General features: G+C 30.8%; 1 protein-coding gene across 5 annotated transcripts in view; it reads left to right on the top strand.

The window, feature by feature from the left end:
* Positions 1-25,020, top strand: part of LOC129914741 (hexosaminidase D) — an 81,118-nt gene that overhangs the window by 24,725 nt on the left and 31,373 nt on the right. Inside the window, exons 1-2 of one of the 5 annotated variants that reach the window (XM_055994096.1) lie at positions 19,394-20,369; positions 20,434-20,540. The exons of 2 other annotated variants lie outside the window; for them this stretch is intronic. The gene's annotated coding sequence lies outside the window, so the exon portion shown is untranslated. Of the gene's footprint in view, positions 1-19,393; positions 20,541-25,020 lie in introns of those variants that run through there. 2 more of the 5 variants (XM_055994095.1, XM_055994094.1) reach the window with 2 other exon arrangements.

Raw genomic sequence — 25,020 nt, 5'->3', positions numbered from 1 at the left:
ATTTTCAACTTGTGATTCAACTCTCTATTTGAAATAAACTCTAAAGTTAGCCAAATTAAGAGTTTGCCCAAAGTTGAACAATAGTGAATAAAATGGCCCTTAGTAACTCTAGCTAAAATTTTCTCAGGTTTCTGTAAGTCGCTATAGGTAAGAAAAATAAAGCGCTTACTCTAACATCTAATTGCTCTAAGTTTACTTATACAAAGAGCTGAACTCAAAATGTAGTTACCTTAGTACTCATAAATTAGTTGTTCTACTCCTAATTACAATTAAAGAGCCAACAATCTAAAAGTTTTTCTTCAATTGCGCCATTTGAATTCAAATGTTCTTCTCTTGAGTATGCATTTAATTAATTACATTTTATGGGAATTATTTCATTCTCTAAGAATCTCCTTTTAAAAAGAGAACTATTTATTTTTACTTGTAAGAATATAGTTCAGAATACTCCTAAGTGAAAACCTATTTCATTTAAGAAGAAATACAAAAAAAAAAAAAAAATAATCAATTCTAAGTGTCATTTCAGAAGTGGGATGCAGCAAAGGTAAATTACTAAAGTAGAACGAACACTTGTAGCAAAACGTAAATCATACTCCTGTTGATTGAATATATATGTCTATGATGCACTCCACCGTTAACCCCACAAGAACCTTACCAATGTTGATTCACTTTCACTACTCAAGCATGCACTTGATGCTTGTTCGTTGAGTTTAATCTAAAGAACAACATTTGAGCACCTAAGTTTTTCCCAAGAGAAGACAAGATGGATGTTTGTGTTATCTTAAAACTTAGTTTTCATCGCTAGTTTTTAATTTACTTGAGTTATGAATTATGGTAGGTAAATGAATATTAAACATGAGGGAACGTTACTTACCACATTCTGTTGGAATAAAGTTTTGTTGTAACTTAGAACTTACAAATAGAGAGCGACGTCACACATGTTTGGATTTTGCATTAACTAAACAAAAGTCTTTGTGTGGATTAGCAAAGCATTGGTGGAGAAACATGGGCATAAGGGTGTCAAAAGGTTGTTGAGAGAGAACAAAAAATGGTTAAGCCAAAAACCTTTTCTACTTGCGATTTAGGTACTTGGAACATATATAAAAATTATGCATTCGATAAAAATTTGTTGAGAATTCAACCAAACATGATAAGAGAATACGAATAAAGTGTCTGCATGTCTGATAGTCTGTCTTTCTTTCCGTATAAGGAACTACAGCCTAAACGGAAGCTATGTGATATTGGCACCCCCAAATGCAATTTTTTTTTCAAACCTGCCTGGTTCCATATTGTGAGTTTCACGTGGAATGTTTTCCGCCTGGAAGATTTTTTTTCTTCCGGAATTTTAAAAGCTATCATGAGTTTCACCCGAAGGGAATAAACATTTTGCGCTAAAATAGTTTCTTGTTCGCCACCAGAATTTAAGTGAGAGAAGAGCTGTCGAATACCTCACAAGTTACCTGAAAAAAAAAAAAATTGAAAATACAGGGAGATGTCCGAACGTGAACAACTTTTCGCCCGGAACTCACAATAGGGGAAAAGTGAAATTCATTTTTTCCGTGATGAATCTTGTTCACGTGAAACTCACAATAGTGCTGAATGTACATAATTTGTTGGAATTACAATGGTTAATTGAGGAAAAGTGTAAAAAGACAATTTTTACACTAAAAAAAAAAAACAAATTTTGATTTTCAAGAAGTTGGTAATTGTGAAAAAAAATTGTCATAATTTTTGAACTAAAGGAAGGCTAACGAAAAAAAGTGATGTTATTTGTTGGAATTATCAAGGTTAGTTCAGAAAGGCCTAAAAAGTTCTATTCGTGTACTGAAAAAGATATCACTTCACACACCATTTTATACTTGGTGTTACTTTTGAGAAATGTTTGGATAGATTTTACTAAGACAAACCAAAAAAATCAATGGTTTTTACACTTGAAAAAATATTTGTATGTTGTGGTTTTTAATGTTCAATGAAACAAATCAACTTAAGCTTCTTAACAGGAATGTTATATGGATCACATTTAATCAAGTAAAAATTCTTAGTCAAATAAATAACATTTGAGGCGAGATGCCCACACCAGTGGATTTACTTTTTCAAAATTATAAATTTAAAAGGTCACTGTGGTGTATGCGTACTATTTTTTTTGTGAGGTGAATAAAAACTAATGCTTCTATAATTTTTAAACTAAGCGTAGGATAACGAAAATAAAAGTTGCGCTATGCTGGGCTAACCTTGGGCAAACAAACCACGGTTTTAAACTAACGATTTTTCCACAAGAAAAAATCACAATTTTTTCGGTTTCTGATATGAAAAAAAGTTTTTTGTTGTATCCTTTGAAAAAATAGAGGAATAAAGAAAGAAAAAGTTACGTTATCCTGGGCTAAAGTTGGGCAAACGAACCACAGTGCAAAACCAACAATTTTAGTGATTATTGAGGTGAAAAAAAAAGAACTCCGTTATAATTTAAGAACTAAGGGTGGGCTAGGGAAAAAAAATCTTGGGCTATCCTGGGCTAAACTTTGGCAATCGAACCAGGCAGGTTTGAAAAAAATTAGCATTTGGGGTTGCCAACTTTACATAGCCTTAAACGGATGGGTCGATTCATTTCAAATTTTTGAAGATTGTACAGCGGGAGTAGGCATTGAACTCATTTTTTTTAAAGGACCAAAAACAACGGTATATACTAATTTAAAAAAAGTTTAATTTTCTCAAAAATAGCTCCTATGATTTTAAAACAAAAAATCATGTATTAGTTTTTGAACAATGTCTATCTTTTGATGAAAACATTTTTATTTCCAAAACCATTATTGACGGTACCTGCCATAGAACCGTTTTTTTTTAACATCTAAATTTCTTCCTAACGATTGATGCAATTTAAACAAATTTTTTATACAACACCATTTTTATTAAAAAAAAATTTATTAAATTTTGAAAGATCATTTTTACTTGCGATATAGGTACTATATATCAAGTTATGCATTCGTACAAAAAAAAAAGTTGAGATAACATTTTTCCATGACATTACGATGGTAGACAATGCCAAAAAAGTGGGTCCCGGAAGTCCGTCTGTCTGTCTGTCTGTCTGTCTGTCAGTCTGTCTGTCAGTCTGTCAGTCTGTCAGTCTGTCAGTCTGTCAGTCTGTCTGTCTGTATAAGGAGCTACAGCCTAAACGGATGGACCGATTAATGTCAAACTTGGTATGTAGCATTATTTGGCGACTCTCCAGAGGGGTTTTTGGAATTAATTTTTTTGGACCAAAAATAACGGTACTTGTCATATACCGATTTTAGTAAAATTGAAATATCTCAAAAACGGCTCCAACGATTTTGTTTAAAAAATTCAAATATTAGTTTTAAGCTGAGGTCTATATTTCAATGAAATTTTTTTTTTCGAAAATCGTTATTAACGGTACCTGCCATAGAACCGTTTTTTTCAAATTCGAATATCTCCGAAACTTCTTATTCGATTTCAACGAAACTTTTTGTGAAGAAGCATTTATATAATTTAAATATAAACCAAAAATTAAATTTCCAAAAAAATAATTTTTGGATTTTTAAAAAAATTTTGTAAATTTTTTTTTGAAAAATCAAATTTTCGAAAACGGGACATTGAATTTTTTTGAAATTTTGTTTTTAGATGTTGATTAGTGATGTTTAGAAAATGGCATTACAATTTTATTTTAAAACTTTTTTTCCAAAAAATTATTTATAAAAAATTGTTTTTTTAAAAAACGGCTCTAACGATTTTGAAAATTTTTTTTCTAAAAATGCACGTTAATATATCAATCAAAACTGCATACTTGTTTTGGAGGGCAATTTAATTTCAGATTTTATTTTATTTTTTTTTTAAACGAATTTTATTTTTTTTTTCCAAATTTCTATATAAAAAGTCTTAAAAATGTAAGCAACTTTAACTCCAAGAGCAAGTTCGTGCGACCCAGTCGTGCATTTTATTTTAGTTCAGAACAGAGCCTGAACTGTCGAACAAAAAATTGTGTTCCTTTTTATATCTGAACATTCAGACCTAAATCTGAGCGATCGATGGGCTCAGAATGAATGCTGAACACAAGCATTTGACAAATGAAATTGAAATTAATCTCAAACAATTAAAATAATAGTGCAAGAGTGCAGTAGTCGGCCTAATGTTTTTTTTTTTCAATTTAAATTTTAAAACTTATTTCTTGTTTCTGTAGAAGAAAATGATATGTAAATAGACAAATTGTCAGGTCACAGATGTGTTTCAAAAATAATTGTGAGTGCTTAGAACACGCTTTGTTCAGACGATGTTCAGAACATACTCGCTATGTTTGCACTCTGTTCAGAACTCTCACCTGAGCTAAAAAAGAAAAACGCCTATTGCTGCTTTTATCCCAAATCAATTTAAAAAAAAAAATTCTTCGGTTTGTTTCTTGACTTCAATGCTATAAGGATATAAAAATGTGTAGGGCCCTCTTAGTTTAACTGTTTGTTGGTTAAAATTATGTCGAAACGATTTTAATTTGAACCTTTGTAAACTCAATGTTCTCAATAGTTTTTAAAAATACAGCTTTTAAAAGTCAACCAACTTTATTTTATTCAATGTTGTTTTAAATGAAAATATCCTATAATGCGGCAACCTTCATGCATTTTTTCAACCACCGTCATTAGATCATTTTTTCGAATAGATTAAAAACCCTTGAGAATGTTATATGGAAGGTAGCAATAAATCAAATCCATAAAAATCATCTTAACCAAATTTGAAAAAAAAATAAATTGCACGACTGGGGTCGCACGTACTTGCTCTTATGCTTAAAGTAACTATAATGTTAAAGCTTTTTATTCAAGAAATTTAAAATTTGATATTCTGAAGAAATTTCAAAAGTAGTATAAAAAAATTAAATCTGTTTTTATAATTAATTAAACTCCGTTATAAATTATCTTAAAAAAAAAAAATATGCCATTTTATTTCTTGTATAAAAAGGTATTTTTAGAAAAAAATTTTCGAAAATTGTAGGAGCCGTTTTTTAAAAAAATAATTTTTTATTTATAAAAATTTTTTAACATTTTTCAAAAAAAAAGTTGGTATGCCATTTTGAAGAAATAATTAATTTAAACATCAAAACTAAATTTCAAAATTTTTCATTGATCCGTTTTCAAAAAATTGATTTTTCAAAAAAAAATTTTGAAATATTTTTTAAAAAACCAAAAATGCGTTTTTTGAAAATTTTCTAAAATTTTAATATTATCTTTACTTACACACTTTTGTATAAAAATTTTCATTTAAATCGGGTTATTGTTGTACGAGATATTCAGAAACGAAAAAAACCGTTCTATGACAGGTACCGTTAATAACGGTACAAAAAATATTTTTTTTATTTAAAAAGTTGGCTCTTATGTGTAGTACTACACACAAAAATTTTAATCAAAATCGTTAGAGCCGTTTTTGAAAAAAATTAACTTTTCTTTTTCCGTTATATGGCAGGTACCGTTAGTTTTGGTCATAAAAAAAAAATTTCAATTTCCCCTCTAGGGAATCACCAAAAACTGCTAACTACCAAGTTTGAAGAAAATCACTTCACTCGTTTAGGCTGCAGCTCCAGATAGAGACAGACACACAGACAGACAGACAGACAGACAGACAGACAGACAGACAGACAGAATTGCCGGACCCACTTTTTTGGCATTCTCCATCATCGTAATGTCATGTAAAATTGTTATCTCGAGTTCGATTTTTTTTACGAATCCTAAACTTGCCCTATAGTACCTATGTCGCAAGTAAAAAACAGTTCATCCGCTTAAGCAGTTGAAATGTGCCCAGATGGACGAACAGACACCAATTCTTGGAAACAATTAATTTGTTTCTTTACATTGTCGCAAACACAATATACATTTTGGTATAGTTTGATACATTTAAAATCTTATTATTTCCTATAAAATGTTTATTAACTCGAGATCTCCTTTAAGAAACCTCAAAAATAATTTCCTTTATGAGAAAAACAAATAACTTTCCATACAAAAGACATTCGTTTTATCCACATTAAAAATCTTTTGAACTTTTTCATCTTATGTTGTGGTCTACTTTTTTTCTTCTTTCTTATTTTTCCTTTTGTTGACTTTTTTTTAATGGACCAGCTATTTTTGTCCAAACAATAATAAAGCGCACAATGCACACACATAAAAGCTCCTTTGATTTAAATTTTTTTTTATGTCAACACACTCAAGCATCCGACCAAGCCAAAACACTGGCAACGACGTTAACGACAAGGACTATACTATGTATTTACGTAAGCATGCAGGACCTTTGTAATGGCAAAGCCCATGATTCTTATTCTCCCTCAGCGACCATAAGCGAGCTCGCTGGCTTGCTATTTTATTTGAAAAGGAAATAAATTGCAGTGCTCCACAAGCATATAATGCAATTCACCTTGTGGTACCCCATTCACAATTCTGCAAAGTGGCACTTATTTTACTCTCAATACTTGTCACCCCGCATATAACTACGTTAGCCTGCCAGCCAACCCTGTTTAAAGTGTTGCCGTGCGTAGTTTAACTTGCATTGTCTACCATTTAACAATTTCTATTTTTGAATCTTAAATGGTAAGCTTTTAACACAACTCTTATAATGCGTTGAAGCACATAACTCTTATATTTTACAGATGTAGTTATACAGTCCAGTAAGCGACTGTCTAGTTTATTATTTTGAGTGGTGAGGATGACCTCCAGGTATGACTTATTCAAAGTTAAGTGGGCAATTTCGTACATCAAACTATGAATGCGTCCCAATTTTTATTGGAGAGCATTTGTATGCTGGCTCTTGTGAAAACTTGACATGATGTTTAATTTTTTTTAAATAACACTATTTGCATCATTATTTTGATCTAAACCAATTAAACTATTAAACAATTAAGCAGTTTAAATGAAGTGATAAATAGATTTTGTCAAGAATTAGGCTTTAAGATATAAAAGTAACTAACTTGGAAGAAGTTCTTTCATATCCCTTCTGTCGATTGTTGAAATTCTGACCCTATAGCACTAACCACTTTGCACATTGCCTATTGCAACTTTGCAAAATAAAATTTTCCCCGACTTTGCACTTTACAATAATTATTATTAATGATATTTGGTTTTGCGAAATAAAAAGTGCGGGCGTTTCACCAGCTAAAAATCGAACTTTGCGTAATTTGAAAAGTTGCAAAGTAAAACAATGTAAATACCTAGTTGTTTCGACTTCTTTTCATTGTTAAAAAAGTTGAGATTTTGTGTTTTTACGATATCTTTTGAAGTTTTGTTGTACTTTACTTTATCATTTATTATTTTTACTTGCGATATAGGTATGCATTCGTCCAAAAAAAAAAAAGTTGAGATGCCATTTTTCCATGACATTACGATGGTAGACAATGCCAAAAAAGTGGGTCCCGGAAGTCCGTCTGTCAGTCTGTCAGTCTGTCAGTCTGTCAGTCTGTCAGTCTGTCAGTCTGTCAGTCTGTCAGTCTGTCAGTCTGTCAGTCTGTCAGTCTGTCAGTCTGTCAGTCTGTCAGTCTGTCAGTCTGTCAGTCTGTCAGTCTGTCAGTCTGTCAGTCTGTCAGTCTGTCAGTCTGTCAGTCTGTCAGTCTGTCAGTCTGTCAGTCTGTCAGTCTGTCAGTCTGTCAGTCTGTCAGTCTGTCAGTCTGTCAGTCTGTCAGTCTGTCAGTCTGTCAGTCTGTCAGTCTGTCAGTCTGTCAGTCTGTTAGTCTGTCAGTCTGTCAGTCTGTCAGTCTGTCAGTCTGTCAGTCTGTCAGTCTGTCAGTCTGTCAGTCTGTCAGTCTGTCAGTCTGTCAGTCTGTTAGTCTGTCAGTCTGTCAGTCTGTCAGACTGTCAGACTGTCAGTCTGTCAGTCTGTCTGTCTGTCTGTCTGTCTGTCTGTCTGTCAGTCTGTCTGTCTGTCTGTCTGTCTGTCTGTATAAGGAGCTAGAGCCTAAACGGATGGACCGATTGATGTCAAACTTGGTATGTAGCGTTATTTGGCGACTCTCCAGAGGAGTTTTTGGAATTAATTTTTTTGGACCAAAAATAACGGTACTTTTCATATACCGATTTTAGTAAAATTGAAATATCTCGAAAACGGCTTCAACGATTTTGTTTAAAAAATTCAAATGTTAGTTTTAAGCTAAGGTCTATCTTTTCATGAAAAATGTTTGTTTTGAAAATCATTATTAACGGTACTTGCCATAGAACCGTTTTTTTTTAATCCGATTATCTCCGAAAGTGCTTATTGGATTTCAACGAAACTTTTTGTGAAGAAGCATTTATATAATTTAAATATAAACCAAAAATAAAATTTCCAAAAAAATAATTTTTGGATTTTCAAAAAAATTTTGAACATTTTTTTTTTGAAAAATCAAATTTTCGAAAACGAGACATTGAATTTTTTTTTAAATTTTGTTTTTAGATGTTGATTAGTAATTTCTACAAAATGGCATACCAATTTTATTTTAAAACTTTTTTTTCAAAAAATTATTTATAAAAAATTAGTTTTTTAAAAAACGGCTCTAACGATTTTGAAAATTTTTTTTCTAAAAATGCATGTTAATATATCAATCAAAACTGCATACTTGTTTTGTGGGGCAATATGATTTCAGATTTTATTTTAATTTTTTTAAAAACCAATTTTATTTTTTTTTTTTCAAATTTCTATATAAAGTCTTAAAAATTTAAGCAACTTTAACTCTAAGAGCAAGTTCGTGCGACCCAGTCGTGCATTTTATTTTTTTTTTGTCATAGTTAATTAGAATATTTGTTTGCAGGAATTTTTTTATTTTTTAAGAAAATGATAGAACTTTTAAAATCAATATAAATATCATTATTTAAATTTTGGTTAGTAGTAAGCGGAATTAAAATGGAAGTTTTGAAATTTCATGATGTGGGAAAATTTATTTTGAATAAAAAATATGATTTTCAGTTATGCAGAATAATGGAAATGCCATTTTTTAATGAAAAAAAAATTAATCGTTTGATAGTTTAATAATATCTAACAACAGATCGTTCCTAAATCTTCTTTCTTCTTCTTTCTTGAATTGCAAATTGCAAAGTTTTTTTTGTTTGGTGCAAAGAAATCAAAGAATTCTTTGCAAATTGGCAAAATTTTGCGCGCTTCAGAAAAGTAATTCGTGCTTGGCAGATTTGTGGTTGGTGAAACAAAATTCGCAAAGAAGGAATTTTTGCTTTACTTTTCAAAAAAATAATTTCTTTGCAAACTTGAGTTTTGCAAAGTTGCAAAATGCAAAGTGGTTGGTGCAAAAGGGCCCAGTTTTTTTTCAATAAGCAAATGTTATAAACATGTATTTTTTCTAACTTAAAATGCTGTACGGTAATTCTGCCCAAGTCTATACAATACCTCCAAAGGCTAAGTTGTCCTTTGATACTCATATACACATAACATACTACATACACTGCGTGTTCATACTTTCTTTTTAGCAAGCTCTTCGCCTATTGAATCAGTTGTGTCCTCTTTATAGAACGAATAGAGTGTACCTACAACAACAATAACAAAACTCACTCACTCACACATACTGAAGTTTAGAGGAAAGAATTTCGTTCCACATTAACAAAAATAAATAAAAAAACAAAAACACTTCTTCTACTGGGCACGATGTTGAAATTACTTGACAATGTTTTTCCACGGAATTACGAGTTCCATTGAGGGTAAAACGAATGAGAAGCCAAGGACTGCGAGCCACCGCATAAGTTTGTTGCTGCTATACCTACACAGAATCCACTTGAAAAAGCTGTATGCGCTTTAAAAAGCGAAAGGCTTGATGGTGTCGTCGAAAACAAATCCAGGAACGTATTTTAAAATTTAGGCCTAAAATTAGTAAAAATGTGCCTACAGTTGTAGGTATTTGAAAATATGATAATGCAGAATATAATGTGCTTAAACTAAAAAAAGATACAAGTGCGATAGCTTTGCAATGGGTAATAGTAAAGGGTCCTTGTAGAGAAAGTAAATACCTACTTATAACTTTCGGGGGAGGTCTATCGCCTCCCGTTCTTCTTCTCCTTATCCATTATCGACGACATTCATGACGGGATCACAACTCTCTCACTTTACTGCTTCACATTATGGCTCCACATGAGATGTGCCGGGTTGACCTCAGGAAACGTCGGCAGGCCTCCCGGTTTTGAATTGGTTCCATGTCTAAAGCCAACTGAATGTAGTTGTTGCATTTGTTTTCTCCATGAGTTTTTTCTAGGCCTTCGTCTTCTTCGCGACTGTGTTGGAACGTCACGTAGTCTTGTCGTAGGCTATCGCCTTTTGAACTAGGTTCTCAGGGTCTCTTCTTTGTATAAACAGTACGAGTTTAGTCGGTCATGCTGTATCTTATCCAAGACGGTATTTATGACGTGAAGGCTTCCTCGGATTTTCTTTCTTCTTCTGATTCGATAGGTTTTTGTTACTCCTACTGTCATGACAAGCATCTTCATCTGAGCTGCTGTCAATTTACTCTCATATGTACGTTTTATACATTGTCTAAAATTGTGAACCGTATGTAAGTGATGGACGTACAACTTCAGTATACAGCTTTCCTTTCAGTTTAGAGGGCATTTTTCGGTCACAGAAGATGGCAGAGTTTCCTCACCAATTCATGCACCCTAATACACTTATGCGATGGTTGATGTCGTCACCACAAGATGCTTTGTTGTTGATAATAGATCCAAGATATTTGAACTTTTCATATTTGGGAAGCATTGTTTCATTCCGGATGGCATAAATATTCTGACTTTTTCGCAATTATGCTTACTTCCAGAACATACATCAAGTGCTCGTTGCAAGGATGTTGGATTTTCACTTCACTTATGATGGGTTCATCATCAGCACAGATGAACTGATTCACTTTCGGATCAGTCATTTTCCTTTCGAGCAGAAAGGAAGGAGCAAAGGACTCAGAAAGCTGTTGCACAACTGGCTTGTATTTTGTTTGCAAGAATCCAGAGAACTTAAAATTTTTATCAAAGTAGAAATATTAGGTTGAAATGACTTTTGTACATTTGAAAGCTTTGTCAATTCCTTCCAAGGGGGTTACTACAAAACAAAAAACTTTGGATACTATTTTTTTTTAATAATTGCGAAATAAAGTAGATATTTAATTGGCTTACAAAATTAATTGGTCGCTTCCCTTTTAATCAAATACTGAAACTCCAGATGTTAATTCTGATTTTTTTAACAAAAAAAATACAAAAAACTCCTTTTTTTTGTTATGAAATTTTTATTTTTTTTTGATAATTTTGTCGCAAATAAAAAACCGAATTTGTTACAGTGAAACATTATAAGAATTTTGTAAAGCTAATGGGAGAGGAAAAAGAATATTTTGAAATTGGTCAAGCAAATTTAAAAAAATGAACTCCAAACTAACTACTTTTGACATTTTCTAAATGTCTCAAAGACTTGATAAGACAAACGTATAAATTGTTGTGCCCATTTAGGATACATTCTTTATCTAAGTACGTTATAGGCAGCTACATACTTTTATTTATTTAAATAATATGATTCTCTTAAACGTTTCTAGCGCCTAAATGCGGTATTTCTCTAAATTATTATTTTTTACATACTGTCATTAACCATTTAGAATTGCACGTTTTTTAACGCTAAAATAAAATTCTTTTCTTTTAAAATCAAATTCGCTTTTTTGCAATTCAAATTCACCTTTTCAAAATCAAATTGAACTCATCAATTAATTCACTTTAATTGACGTAATAAATAAAGGAACAGATGCTTCTTAACTTTCCATAATCTCGAAGACATCAATTTGAGTACGATAGACAGAAGAACCTTGCAACATATTGCTGCAACTTGTTAATATCTATTAAGCTTTGAACAGTTGTTTGAAATACCTTAAAAACGTTAGCAACAAACAAAACCTAGTCAAAAACACCTTTGGATAAATTCGTCCCCGTACAAAAAAAGAGTCCCAACAGGAAAGCAAAACGAAACTTCTTCAACGCGGCGAAGTAGTTGATATAGTATACACTTTATAGTAGTAGTAGAAGTCATTCACTCGTTTTATCCTCCACTGAGAGAGAGTTAGAAGTGTTGTTGTTACTCACGTTTCGTTTGTTGCTGCGTGTTTTCCACTATTGTATTGTTCTGCTTCTACTGCTGCATGAGCACCAAGTACCAAAGTGGTTTTGAATGCTTATGCTGGCCAACACACTACCTCCTCCTGCCTCAGCTGAATGTAGGTATGCCTCTACGACTTGTATAGGGAGTGAATTTTTGGCGGCACATGCTCTCTGGATATATTTTTCTAGGAAACTTGTATGGTACGTGGTTGAACTTTTTATAGGCTTTTTTGTTAGTTAAAGAGGCAAAAGAGGAATCGTAGTGAACATGGTGATGGTAAAGATGCTTTCTAATGCGGTGGCAAATGTGGGATGTGGGTTGTTGTGGTTTACTTTTTTCTTGTGAAATTTGTGAATGTTTTATAAAGAACTCCATGCTTTAGGTACCATTCTCCCTCGGGTTGAAAGAAAGTTTACTTTAATGCGTCGAAAAGTATGGTGTTGCCAAATCAACATACAAAAAACTTTAAAGGAATTAAGTGTTACCAGAGCCTGATGGTATGAGTGGTTCTAATTTTCGTTCGGATTTTAACTTCTACTACCTAAAGAAGATTTCAGAACTATTGACAACCAAAGACAACGAACAAATGTTTTTTTGGTGGAGTTTTTAAAAAGTACGCACCTAGTTCGTACTACAAAGGGTACAATTTTCTCTCAATGACTTTTTTGACAGTTGTAATTTTTTTTTCTACTTTTGCTCTTAAAAAATTGCGACATTTAAGTAGACTCTTAAGATGCCTCTGGAAACAAAACTATTGCAATAAGAGAAAAAACGTCTGACTTCTTTTACTTCTTTAAAAGAACTGTGATGTATTTTATTTAGAGTGAACTTACAATGTATGTAATGTATAATACTAAGATCGTAATTAAGCAAGTTTAAGCATAAAGTATAAAAGAACCAAATTATAGTGGGAGATAAAAGAAACAAGGAAATGAAAAGAAATAAGCAAAGTAATATTTAAAAACAGGGTTTACTTATTGAGTATTTAAAACATAAAATGTAAAAACTTTAAAAAACAAGAGAAACAAAGCCGGGGTAAAGTTTAGTAAATCTAGGACTGATGAAGATTACAATGTATATATGGAGCATAAAAATGAATTTGAAAACTACACTAATTTTATCTATTCAGAATTTATTGCAAAAACTCAAAGTGAACTTAAATCAAGTCCAAGAAATTTCTGGAAATATGTTGATACTAAAAGAAAATTCGACGGTTATCCATTAAATATGAGCTATGAAAATGCAAACAGTCATATTCCAGAAGTTATATCTAAAATGTTTGCCAACTATTTTAAAAGTGCCTTCGCCGATACTTTGTCGTCTGATGCAACAGATAATTATTCTTCAACGGAAGAGTATTCTCATCTGGCGTTAATTAATTTTTCAATCTCTGAAGACTCAATCATAAATAAAATATTAAAACTACAAGATAATATAAGTCCTGGTCCAGATGGCTTACCTGCTTTTATGTTAAAAAAATGTTCATCTTATTTGTCTTACCCATTATATCTCTTGTTCAATGAATCCTTAAAGTGTTCAAAATTTCCTACTCTATGGAAATATGCCTACCTCAGACCAGTTCATAAAAAGGGCCCTAAGAATTTGGTCACTAATTATCGTCCCATAGCCAAACTGTCCGTTATTCCAAAACTTTTTGAATCCTTAGTATGTGACACTCTTTCCTTTAATTGTTCCTCTGTTTTATGTGAAAATCAACATGGATTTGTGAAGAAAAAATCGACGATAACAAACTTACTTGAGTTTACAACATTTTGCGTTGATGCTTTTGAGAAAAAGCAACAAGTTGATTGCATATTTACTGATTTCAGTAAGGCACTCGACAAACTAAGCCATGAAGTACTTTTGAAAAAGCTAACAAGAATTGGACTAAATGAGAACTTTCTTTCATAGATATCTTCATACCTTGTAGACATGTATTACTGCGTAATGTTTAAAAATGACTGTTCTGAGAACTTTAGAGTAAATTCTGGTGTACCTCAAGGAAGTCACCTAGGCCCATTGCTCTTTGTGTTATTTATAAATGACCTTCCTTCTGTTTTCCAAAACTCAAAAACTTTATTTTATGCTGACGACGTGAAAATATTTCGAACAATAAATTCCCTTTCCGATTGTAAGCTCTTGCAAGAAGACTTAAAAAGATTTTGGGAATGGTGTTGCACAAATCGCCTTATATTAAATATTGACAAGTGTAAATCAATGAGCTTTACACGAAAACAAAATTTAATTGCTTACAACTATGAGATAAATTCGTCGCAATTATGTAAATTATCAAATTTTTCTGACCTAGGAATCAATTTAGATCCGAAACTAACATTTACTGATCATTATAACCACATTATTAAAAGAGCCAATGTAACACTTGGCTTCATCAAAAGATTTGCGCGGGAGTTCGAGGATCCATATGTTTTGAAGATTCTATATATTTCATTTGTAAGGCCAATTCTTGAATACGGATGTATAGTGTGGGCACCTTACTATATGATTCATATAAATAGAATTGAAAGTGTTCAGAGAAGGTTCATGAGATTTTCGTTGCGTTTTCTTTCATGGTCCGATAGAATTGTCCTACCTCCATACTCGGATAGACTTAAACTTATTAATTTACCATCACTTTCAGTTCACAGAGAGTATTTGCAATTATGTTTTATAATTGGGATAATAAGAGGCTCAATATCTTCTTCAGTGTTGGATCGACTGAATTTTAATGTTGGGCGTGCTGGTTTAAGAAATAGGTTACCAATTTGTGTAGTTTTTAGTAGATCTAACTATGGCGTCAATAGCTGTATGAATCAACTAATTAATATTTTTAACAAAAACTTTCATATAATCGATTCTATTAATGATAATGTTAAATCCCTTAAATTCAAAAATAGCTTCTTTAATCAATTTAATTAATTTACCAGAATGTTGTTTTTTCTGTTGTTATTTATATTAGTACATTTAGTTTCAATGTTAATATATGTATATTTTATTGTGATTAATTGACAATTATTACTCATATATTGAGTTTAAGTTTAATGATTCCATTGTTAGTATTTAAGCTTATTTCTAATGTTAGCATTTAACATATTAAATAAATAAATAAAAAACTAATATTTAACTGTAAGCTAGGCAAATGCCTTAACGGGAATATCTCAAAAACACGATATCTGACTTCGGAATCGAATTCAGCACTCCAAAAACCTTCAAAGTTCATTAAACTTAATGAAACAAAGTCCTTTTTGTCCAGTGTAATGAACGATTACTCTAAGAAAAGTTACTGCCGATAAAACGCAAGGGTGATTATTTTTTTTACTACAACAGGTAAAATATAACCGAAATCCATGTGAAAAACGGGACCCATAAAATTTTGAAAAATATTTTTGGTGAAAGGGTGTTGAGTTATGTGAGAGAAAGGTTTCATAACAACTGACATAAACTTTGATTATTTCTTAAAACTTGATGAAAAAGTTTCGATGGCTATAAGAACTATTTAGAATTTAAGCAGTCTATAAAAATGTTTTGAGAAGAAATGTTGTAAATGTAGATGAACTTATGATTACACTGGCACACAAAAAAATTGTCATGTACATACAACTTTTTTTTGTGTGCTGGCACTTTCGCGACATATCGCTGTCATCCCCCGCACACAAAAAAAAAGTTTCATGTATCAGGAACCAGACCTACATATCTTTCTATATGTTTTTAGACCCGCTGAATTCGAATTTCAAGTCCGTTTTGCCCTAACAAACTTCAGTTTTTTTTCACAAAGAAATTCGTTTTCATTTCACAATATCACACAACAGGAATTGACCCTCTTAGTGCACTATTCCTTCAAGTGCCAATGCCAAGTAAAAGAATCAAAATTTAATCCAATAAAGTTTAAAAAAAAAATTTAGGATCATCAGAAGTTTGATTAGTTTCCGCGTTATTGATCTTGATCTCAAATTTTTATTTTTTTCCTTCGTATTTCAGAAACATAAAAGGAATTATAAATTGTCCCTATTGAAAAGCAATTAAATCGGTAAAAAAAATGTTTAGGTATTGCAAATAAAAATTTGCGTTACAAAAAGAGGTTGTTTGTAAAGCCGGTTTACGGACGATGATTTTACGTGATAACGTCGTAAGAAAACAGGTTGTGTGCTTTAAAAATGAGTCAATTGAAGCGTTTATTTATTTCAAACAATCATAACTTACAAGAAAAAGCTTAGAAAAATTACCTTTTTTCTTTTCTCATTAATATTAATTTTTTTTATTTTAAAAGCTTACACAAAAAATTATACCATTAAAAAGCCAAATATTTCTTCTACATAATTAAACCATTTTTAAATTTTTACAATGCGCAATAAGTATTAAAATAATTTATTAAAAACAATCATTTCTTATGAAAAAGTGAAAAAATCAATTCCATCACCCAAAAATTCACCTGAAATACCAAAGCTTATTGCTTCAGCTCAAAATATATATATTGATCATGTCTATTAGGCATCTACAAAAAGAGCTAGAATTTTTTGAGCTCGATCAATTTTCATAAAAAAAAAAACATATATTTTTATGTTCTCACGCTATTGAATCAATTTTTTTTTAGACAACCTATAAAAAATTTTATATCATGTAAAAGCTTATAATTTCACCTTTCATATGACGTTTCAATCTTATTTCTGCGATGCCTAGAAAAAAAGTTAGAATTTTTTAAAGCCAACCATGTCGAAATTCCAAACTCAGATTACGGTACTTCCCACACTGGTGGCTGTTCATGATCAACAGATCTTCACAGGTGTTTTGAGGTATTTCAAAAGTTTTTTAATTTAACATTGTGTAGCTTTTAGTGAATGTATAGTTATGTGTGATATACCAAATAAAAGGTAACATCATCAGGATGCTCAATTAAGTCAAATTTGTATTTGCTTTAGATCAAAAGATAGAACCTGTTGAATAATAAAACTTTATTTTACCGTTATCTCAAAATTGTGACTACAAAATTGATTGAAATTTTGCACAGATATAGTCCTGTCTATTATCTATCTACAATATAAATTTTATTTATTTATCTGTTGAAGAAAAAAAGATAAAAATAAAAAAACTTGTTTTTCCCGTTATTCGGTCAAAAACCATTTTGAAATACCAATGTTTTGCACATGTACAGTCATAGACTACATGTTCTATAAGCTTGAGATTTTTGAATGCTACAAAAAATTAAAAAAAATAAAAACTCACCCAAAAATAAAATTCATATTTCGAAACGCAGAGACTTAAAAAAAAATCCGTATCAGACCCCCAACTTTTTTTTTATTATCTTTAGAATGACGTTTTTTAATGAGGTCAAAGGTCGACCTCATGTTTTAGTTTTAGAAAACCATTAATAGCTTGGTTTTGAATTTTTTTTAGAATTTTTTCAATACCATTCAGTCAGTCTTGCAATAAATTTATCTATTGATTAAAAAAAAAATTCAACTCTTTACATTGTCGCGTTTAGAAAATAGCCAATTTTTTGAAATTTTGTTTTACTCCTATTTACCCTATTAAAAGATTTTTTTAATATTTATTTATTCGTATAGTCTTACACAATAAGATAATTTATCTTTTAAATTAGTATAAGATTAATTAGTTAATAAATTGATGTATTAAAAAACATTACAAATTTAACAATTTAAATAAAAAATTATGAAAAAAAATGCAAATGCAGATAACATTATTAATTCATTATGTTGTATCATAGAAAAACTTTAAATTTAAATATGTTACTATTATTACAAAGAATTCATTGTTATAATACCTAAATATAAATTAAATCATATTATCAAAGTCGGTAAGGCAAAAAAGGTAAGAATTTTATCGTCAAAATGTCTCAAAATACTCTCTGAGTTTTATCCTGAAAAGGGAGGTACAGCCTATCATCCCAATAGATCGGGGAAGAGAGTTCCACAGACGTATAGCATTTACAAAAAATTGGCGTTCGGATACTAAGAAAATGTAACGGGTTGGCACAAGATTAAAAGATCTAAGAGAGCGCGTTTGATTGATCTTATTATAAAGGTACGGTGGTTGCTGTGATTGTATTACATTGTGAAGCAATGTCAAGGTTCTTAATTTGAAAAGGTTTTCTAATGTTATGCCGTAAATTGATTTAGAAAATTGAGAAATATGGTCATACTTCCTTAACCCATAAACATATCTTGCTACACTATTGTAAGCAACATTTAGCTTCCGTTTGTGTTCATAGTCACAATTGTTGAAAAGTTCGCAGCCATAAAGCATAATAGGGATAAGAAGAGTTTTTGCTAATACTAATCTTGTTTTTAATGGTGTAATTGTATGGTTAGTCCACAATAAACGAAGCCTTCCATAAACTTTCCCAATTGTTGATCTGATATGATCATTCCACGAAAGAGTTTTTGTAAAAATTATGCCTAAGTTTTTAGCTGAATCGACAAACTGAATTTCCTTATTATCTAGGTATATTTTAGGGTAGAAAGATGTATCAGCAGACTTTCTTGAAATGACCAAACATTTCGACTTAAGTGGGTTAACGCAAAGCCCATTTTTCTGGGACCAATTATGAACTCTGTCCAATTCCTCAAAACAACAAGATTGAATTTTTTAAATCCTTCAAATGTATTTAACTTTAGGTTATTATCTTTCAAATAAGCTATAGAAGATTTTTGTATCCCTAATAGTTTGATTTTTATTTTGAATTGAAATTTTTGCCGCACTGCAAAAAATTTCAAGCGGAACGCTCGATTTATAAGACGTTATCACGTAAAAAAAAACAGGACAGGATCGCTTTGTTGTTGTAACGCATATAAATGCAATGGTCTGAACTGGATCACGGGGAAAATAAAACATGGCCAACATTGAAGCTTATAACGCCAAATAGCCAACATTGTAAGAAATCTGACGAATATTAAAAAAAAAAAAATAAATAATGCACACATTTTGCATTGCATTTTTTCAATGCAGAAAATTTTTTATTTGAATTACATTTTTTAATGCAGTAAAAATTTTTAAATTTGCAATGAAAAATTAATTTTCAATGCAATTTTGTTTTCATTTTCATTCAATAACATTTTTTTTTATGCAAAATATTTTTAGTTTCAATAAATATTTTATTTATTTGGAAAGTAAATGCATTATTTAGAAAGCCAATGCATTGAAAACAAAATTTTGTTTTTACAACCCTGTTAGCAACTAACAGGTGTAAACAAGACATCCGATGTAAGAGTAAGTGTTATTAAACCATTCTTTCCAATTATCATAATAATGTATGTTAAAAAAACATGTTGATTTCCTTTTTTTTTTTAGTTTACTCTGGCAATACTGCCCTACAACTATTACACACTGAAGCTCTTTGATACTCTATAGAACATAGAGATGCTTTTAACTCTCCAAGCAAAGCTCTCCATCCACAACAGACCAAAACCATCCCCATCCTCACAGAAGTTACCCCCAAAGCAGCATCAACATCCACCATCCGTACTCAAAAAACATCCTTGGACCGTTTAGGTTGCTTCCGTGAATCCTTCGATACACAACGTGTCGTCGGGAATCTGCTTGTGAAAAATAATAATAAATAAAATTTAGAGAGAAAAAAAGAAAAAAACATATTCTATAGCAGATAAACTTAAACTCGCAGCGTGTTAAGGATCCCATCAACTCTAGTGGTGGTGTAAATTTTATCGTCATTAGTTCTTTTTTTTTTGTATTAATAAAAAAATAAGAAAATAGCAAAACATAAAACCCCAGTATCGTGTTAAATAAGTGCCAAGTTAGTGAGTTTTCCTTCTTTTTTATTTTTGTTAATTGAAAGGCGAGATTGGAAACCTTTAACTTGAAGCACATTTCATATAGTACCTATCTAAAGGAATGTATCGCGTGCTCCAACAGAACGTTGCAGTGATTTACTTTCGGTCGATGTTCGTTTTCAATGGTGTGATGCTGCAGGGATATTAATTACTGATTCATTCCCTCTCCATGAGCATTTCATTTCAAGTGAAGCAACCCCAATCGTTGTTGCTGTTGCACTGCACTGCATCAGCATCGTTTTTAATTAAAACTCGTAATTTGTATCTTTTGCTTCGTTTTGTTTTAACAATTAATGTTAAATAATTATGAGCATCCCCTGCTACAGGGTTGATTATCTCGACGGATCAACATCAACAACAACAACAACAGTGACCGACCATGGTCAATGCGTGTTTTACGTATAATGCGTGTTATGCTTTTGTATGTGTGTGTGTTTGTGATGAAAAAAATTAAGTTACATCCGGCTGTGATATGTTGTTGAACAACGACGTGCTGTAAATTCAAGTATTTTTTGTGTCAATACAGTCCCATCAGTAAATATCGATGTAAATATTTCAGATTCTTTGGGTAAATAACAAAAATAGCTACTCTTGAAAAGAGAAAGAGAGGAAAAACCAATAAAAAAGAATCAGAAGGATACAAGAACATACACAAAAGTGATAAAGGTAATTTATGCAAATTAAGTTGAATTAATAAAGCTTAAAGGTATAAGCTATGGTGTTATTTGCGGTGGTATGGTTTGGAGTCTCATAGGACTTTTTTTTTTATTGATGCAATTTAAAAAAAAAATAATAATGTCCTTCCGTTGTCAGTAGTTGCTTCTTTATAGTATAAACCAAATGTTGTTATGAGATTATACCAAAAGTAGGTAATATCCTTTTCCGTTTGTGTCATTTATGTTTTGATTTGTTGATGTGTGATGCTGTTTAAGCTAATTTTCAGTTTTAAATTAACTTTGGGTTTTGCAAAGGTAAATACAGTGGACTCTCGCTAACTTGAACATACGATAACTTGAACAATCCAATAACTTGAACATCCTATTTTCTTGAACTTTTTTATTGCTGACTCTATAAGTTGAATAATTAAAGTATTTGAAGCTCTGTAACTTGAACATAAAAAAAATGTATTTCAACAGAAGTTTGAATTTCTTCAATGTAGGTTACTACGTTCGTAATCATGTTTTGCGTCATTTACATTAATTTATAATAACAAATTGAATTCATACACAAGCCAAGACTTTTTTATATGTTCCAGTAACTTGAACAATCCAATAACTTGAACAGGCCTGGTTTTGTATGTGTTCAAGTTAGCGAGATTCCACTGTATTAGTAATCCAGGATTGTGTTGGATAGTAAAGTGAATATATAGATTTTTGGAATCGATGTTCGATTGGGGATCTTTAAGACTTATTGATTTAGCAAATATTTACCAAAGTGGTCACGCTGTCGTTTGTCATACAATAGAGCAGAATGATTCGAGAGTTGGTATTAATAAAAAAAAATAATAATTGCGTTTTAGACTGTGACGAGCGTACATAATATTAATAGGATCTTTATTCCATTATATTGTCCATAGAAAACTAAGGCTTGAAAATACATACATTGACCTAGTCCATTCCGCTTATTCCGCCTTTCAACTATTTAAATCAAATTATTTCAACTCTTATTGATGATAGGGAAAATGTGTGCGAGCTCGTTTGAGTTTTAACATTTATAAATTTGTAGAAAACTAAAAAGAAACGGATTTTTAAGAATATTTTAAACACCTCGTCAACTCAGAAGCAAAGTGGCCAATCTCAAAATTTAGAGTTTTTCAAAAAAGCGATTTGAAATTTTTTTTATTCTTAAAAAACTAATTTTCGTCTAGATTTTATGCGAGCAGCTAAAAGTTGTAGAACAAATAAAATTTAATTTTTGGTCCTCTATTGAATTGTTATAAATATTTTTTTTTTAAATCTCTTAAAAAATACAAAAAAATTGAGATACTTTTGTCGTTTCCCATAAAAATAATTACTATTTTAGTTTTTTTTTCAGCAATGCTTGAAAAAGTGTCGTTTTGGATTGAAGTGAAACCAATAATTTTGCTTATTAACCCTCTGTAGGCACACCTCTTTTTTGTGACGTGATAGGCACACGGGTGCGAATTTGGTTTATACTTTTTCATGTCGCTAGAACTTTTTTCGGTCACAATGTTTTATAGAAAATCAAGTATAAAATTGATGTAGAATATTCCGAGGAATTCGAATATTGGTTTCACAATTCCGAAAAAAAATATTTTCACCCTTATAAAGAGACTTTTTTGTGACGACTTTTTTGAAAAATCGTAATTTTTTTATTTTTGTCCTGTCCAGTCTTACTTACATAGTTCCCATACTGGATCACATATTTACTAAGCTCCAAAAATTTGTAAAAGATTACGAAAATCAAAAAAAAAACGTGATCCTTAAATTTTACTAAATTTCAATCGAATAGAACAAAAGAACGGTTGACTGCATTTAGTTGCAACTCTGTACCTACAGTTTTTTGTGGATGTATTGAAAAAAATAATTAAGCGTCGAATTGCATTAGGATGCATTTTTATCAAAGACGTATGTCTTGATAAATAATTTTATAAAAAAAAGCCGACTTCCATGGATACAAAAAGAATGATCAAAATCGGTTGACCCAATCGAAAGTCAGTCGGAGTTTTCAAAAAAAGCAAAAAAATTGCTTGCATTTTACCCTCTACATAAATTCGTTTATATTTTACGGCGCCGTTATTTTTTTTATTTCTATTTTTATTATTATATTGTCGAAAACGACTTAAAACTTAACAAATTTCTAAATTTTTTTTAATCGCCATGTTTTCATTCAGGGAGCGGGTCAAAAGTCTGACTTCAAGATACAGTTTTTCAAAACTCTGCTTTTTTTCTATTCTGTCTTGTTTTTGAAAATTCTGCCAGCATATATTTAAACAAAAAAAATCCTGCCAATTCTGTTTTTTTTTTAGCATATGCGCTTGCTAAGAAAAATACACCTCATTAATGTACATAATTCAACGTTATTACTTTCCAAAACGTTTTTTGTTTAACTGTCGCAAATATTTTTTTAAATGCACGGACTGACTTTCTTTCAACTAACATCTATATACTTATTAGAAAGAGTGTTGTATGATACAAAATATTTCTTTTCTTAATCAGTTTTTTTTATATTCATCTTTATTTGATAAATTAATAAAAAAAATAATTCAAAAATATTTAATATTGAAAACCTTTTCTTAATATATTCAAATTTATTGATTTATCAAACAAAAATATTAATATGCAAAAAATGACAAAGTAAATAAGTAATCAAATAGGCCGCACATTTTGCGAGAAGATGATTTAACAGAATTCTGCAAAAAATTAAAAAACGTTTGGAAAATGTTAAAAAACGCGTGCTTTCGAAACCCTCTTATAATTTTTTGCAGAATTTTGTAAAACAGAATTATGAAAAGCAGAATTTTGAAAAACAGAATTTTGAAAAGCAGATTTTGAATGCAGAATTTTGACCCAAAGCCTTTCATTCGTTTTGCAAGACCAGTTTTACCATTTATTACAATTAACTAAAAGATTTTTACACAAAAACAATTTTTTTATTTATCAATTTTGTGTTCCAACTGATAATAATTTCAATTAATAAAACAAACTGTTTCACTGATAAGACAATGGCAGGCCTAATATTGGAAATCTTCGAATCTATATTGAACTTGCATGTACATATGTGGGCCCAAAACTCCTTGAAATACATCAAAAGTTGTTTATTTTTGCCCACAAAGTAGATATGACAAAATTGTATAGAACTTGAGCCATATGATTCTGGTCTCCAACCAAAGCTGAAGGCTACTGCATACAATAGTCGTGTTTTATTGATAACTCAATACTTATCTCACTAAAATTTTGAAGGTAAATTAACAACAAACGGTTGCTAGGGCTAAAAAAATGTTTTATAACATTAACATCTTTTTGCCCAGAATTCATATTAGAGAAAAGTGAAATACAAGTTTTGCGGGAGGGATCTTGTTCACGTTAAACTGTACAAAAGCTAAAAAAGAAAGAATACGCTTACATTTTGTTTAAATTTTATTTTCTTAAAATCAAACAAAATATATATTAATTTTGTTTTACTTTTAAAGCCATTCGGCCCCACTATTGGCACATGTCGCATTCCGAACAGGATGTTATGTGTGTGGTTGTGTGGGCAAAAGTCCTTATTTTAAAACAAATTGGAATAAGATTATGTAATGTGACAAGAAGAAAATGAGAATAGCTACATATACCGGAAGGAATGTACAATATTATATATAATAGATATGTGTATGTAAATAAATGGCTTCTCTTGTTAAAACAAAAGCTAACCCACATGGTCGGCCGTTTGGTTGAATAATGTGTTAAGATTTGAATTTTTAAATGGGTTTCAATGATGTTTTATCAGGGTAGACGTATACAATGACAAAGTGAAAATGGAAAATTATATTGACCATTAAATTATTATTTGGATCATGAGTTTTGAGTATTTTTGTGTTTTTTTTTTATCTTTATTTTAAATTATTCCAACTATATGTAGTCGTTTAGCTACATATATTGGGCCTTACCAATAATGAATCGCTAAACACACGTTTAAGTATCGTCGAGTTAAATTTTATCGTCGCACATAGGAGTATTTTCAGTAAAAACCTGGTCATAAGTCGATTTTCTGAAAATCAAAATTGACACCAAAAAGTTTGGCAAAGTGGGTGCAAAATAAACATGTGTCAATATGCTGCACTCATTTTTTTGTTTTTCGATCGTGTCTTGTTAAAAAATGAGTTCAAAGTTAACTGTTACATCTACCTCATTTTTATTTGAATTCGAAGTATTTTGGTAAGTGTTATTCTATATGCGATATCGAAGTGTTGTGATAGCATTCTAAAAAAATTTAAATGGAGAATTCTTCTTCAGTTATTTATTAACGATATTAATAAAGTTTTGAAAATGTTAGATGGTTTTTTCTATTTTAATTCGGGCTTAGAAGTAGTATCTAAAAACTTGATATTTTTGTTAAGTTATTATTTGAACTTTAATGATTTTGTTTTAGTATACCCCGTTATTCTGCGATGAATTGAAACTTATGAGTTAGTTTATATATT

Source organism: Episyrphus balteatus, chromosome 3 (assembly GCF_945859705.1).
Source record: "Episyrphus balteatus chromosome 3, idEpiBalt1.1, whole genome shotgun sequence".
In the NCBI taxonomy this organism is placed as follows: Eukaryota; Metazoa; Arthropoda; class Insecta; order Diptera; family Syrphidae; genus Episyrphus; species Episyrphus balteatus.
Note: the sequence above shows the minus strand (reverse complement) of the source record. Positions and strands in the feature narration are given on the sequence as shown.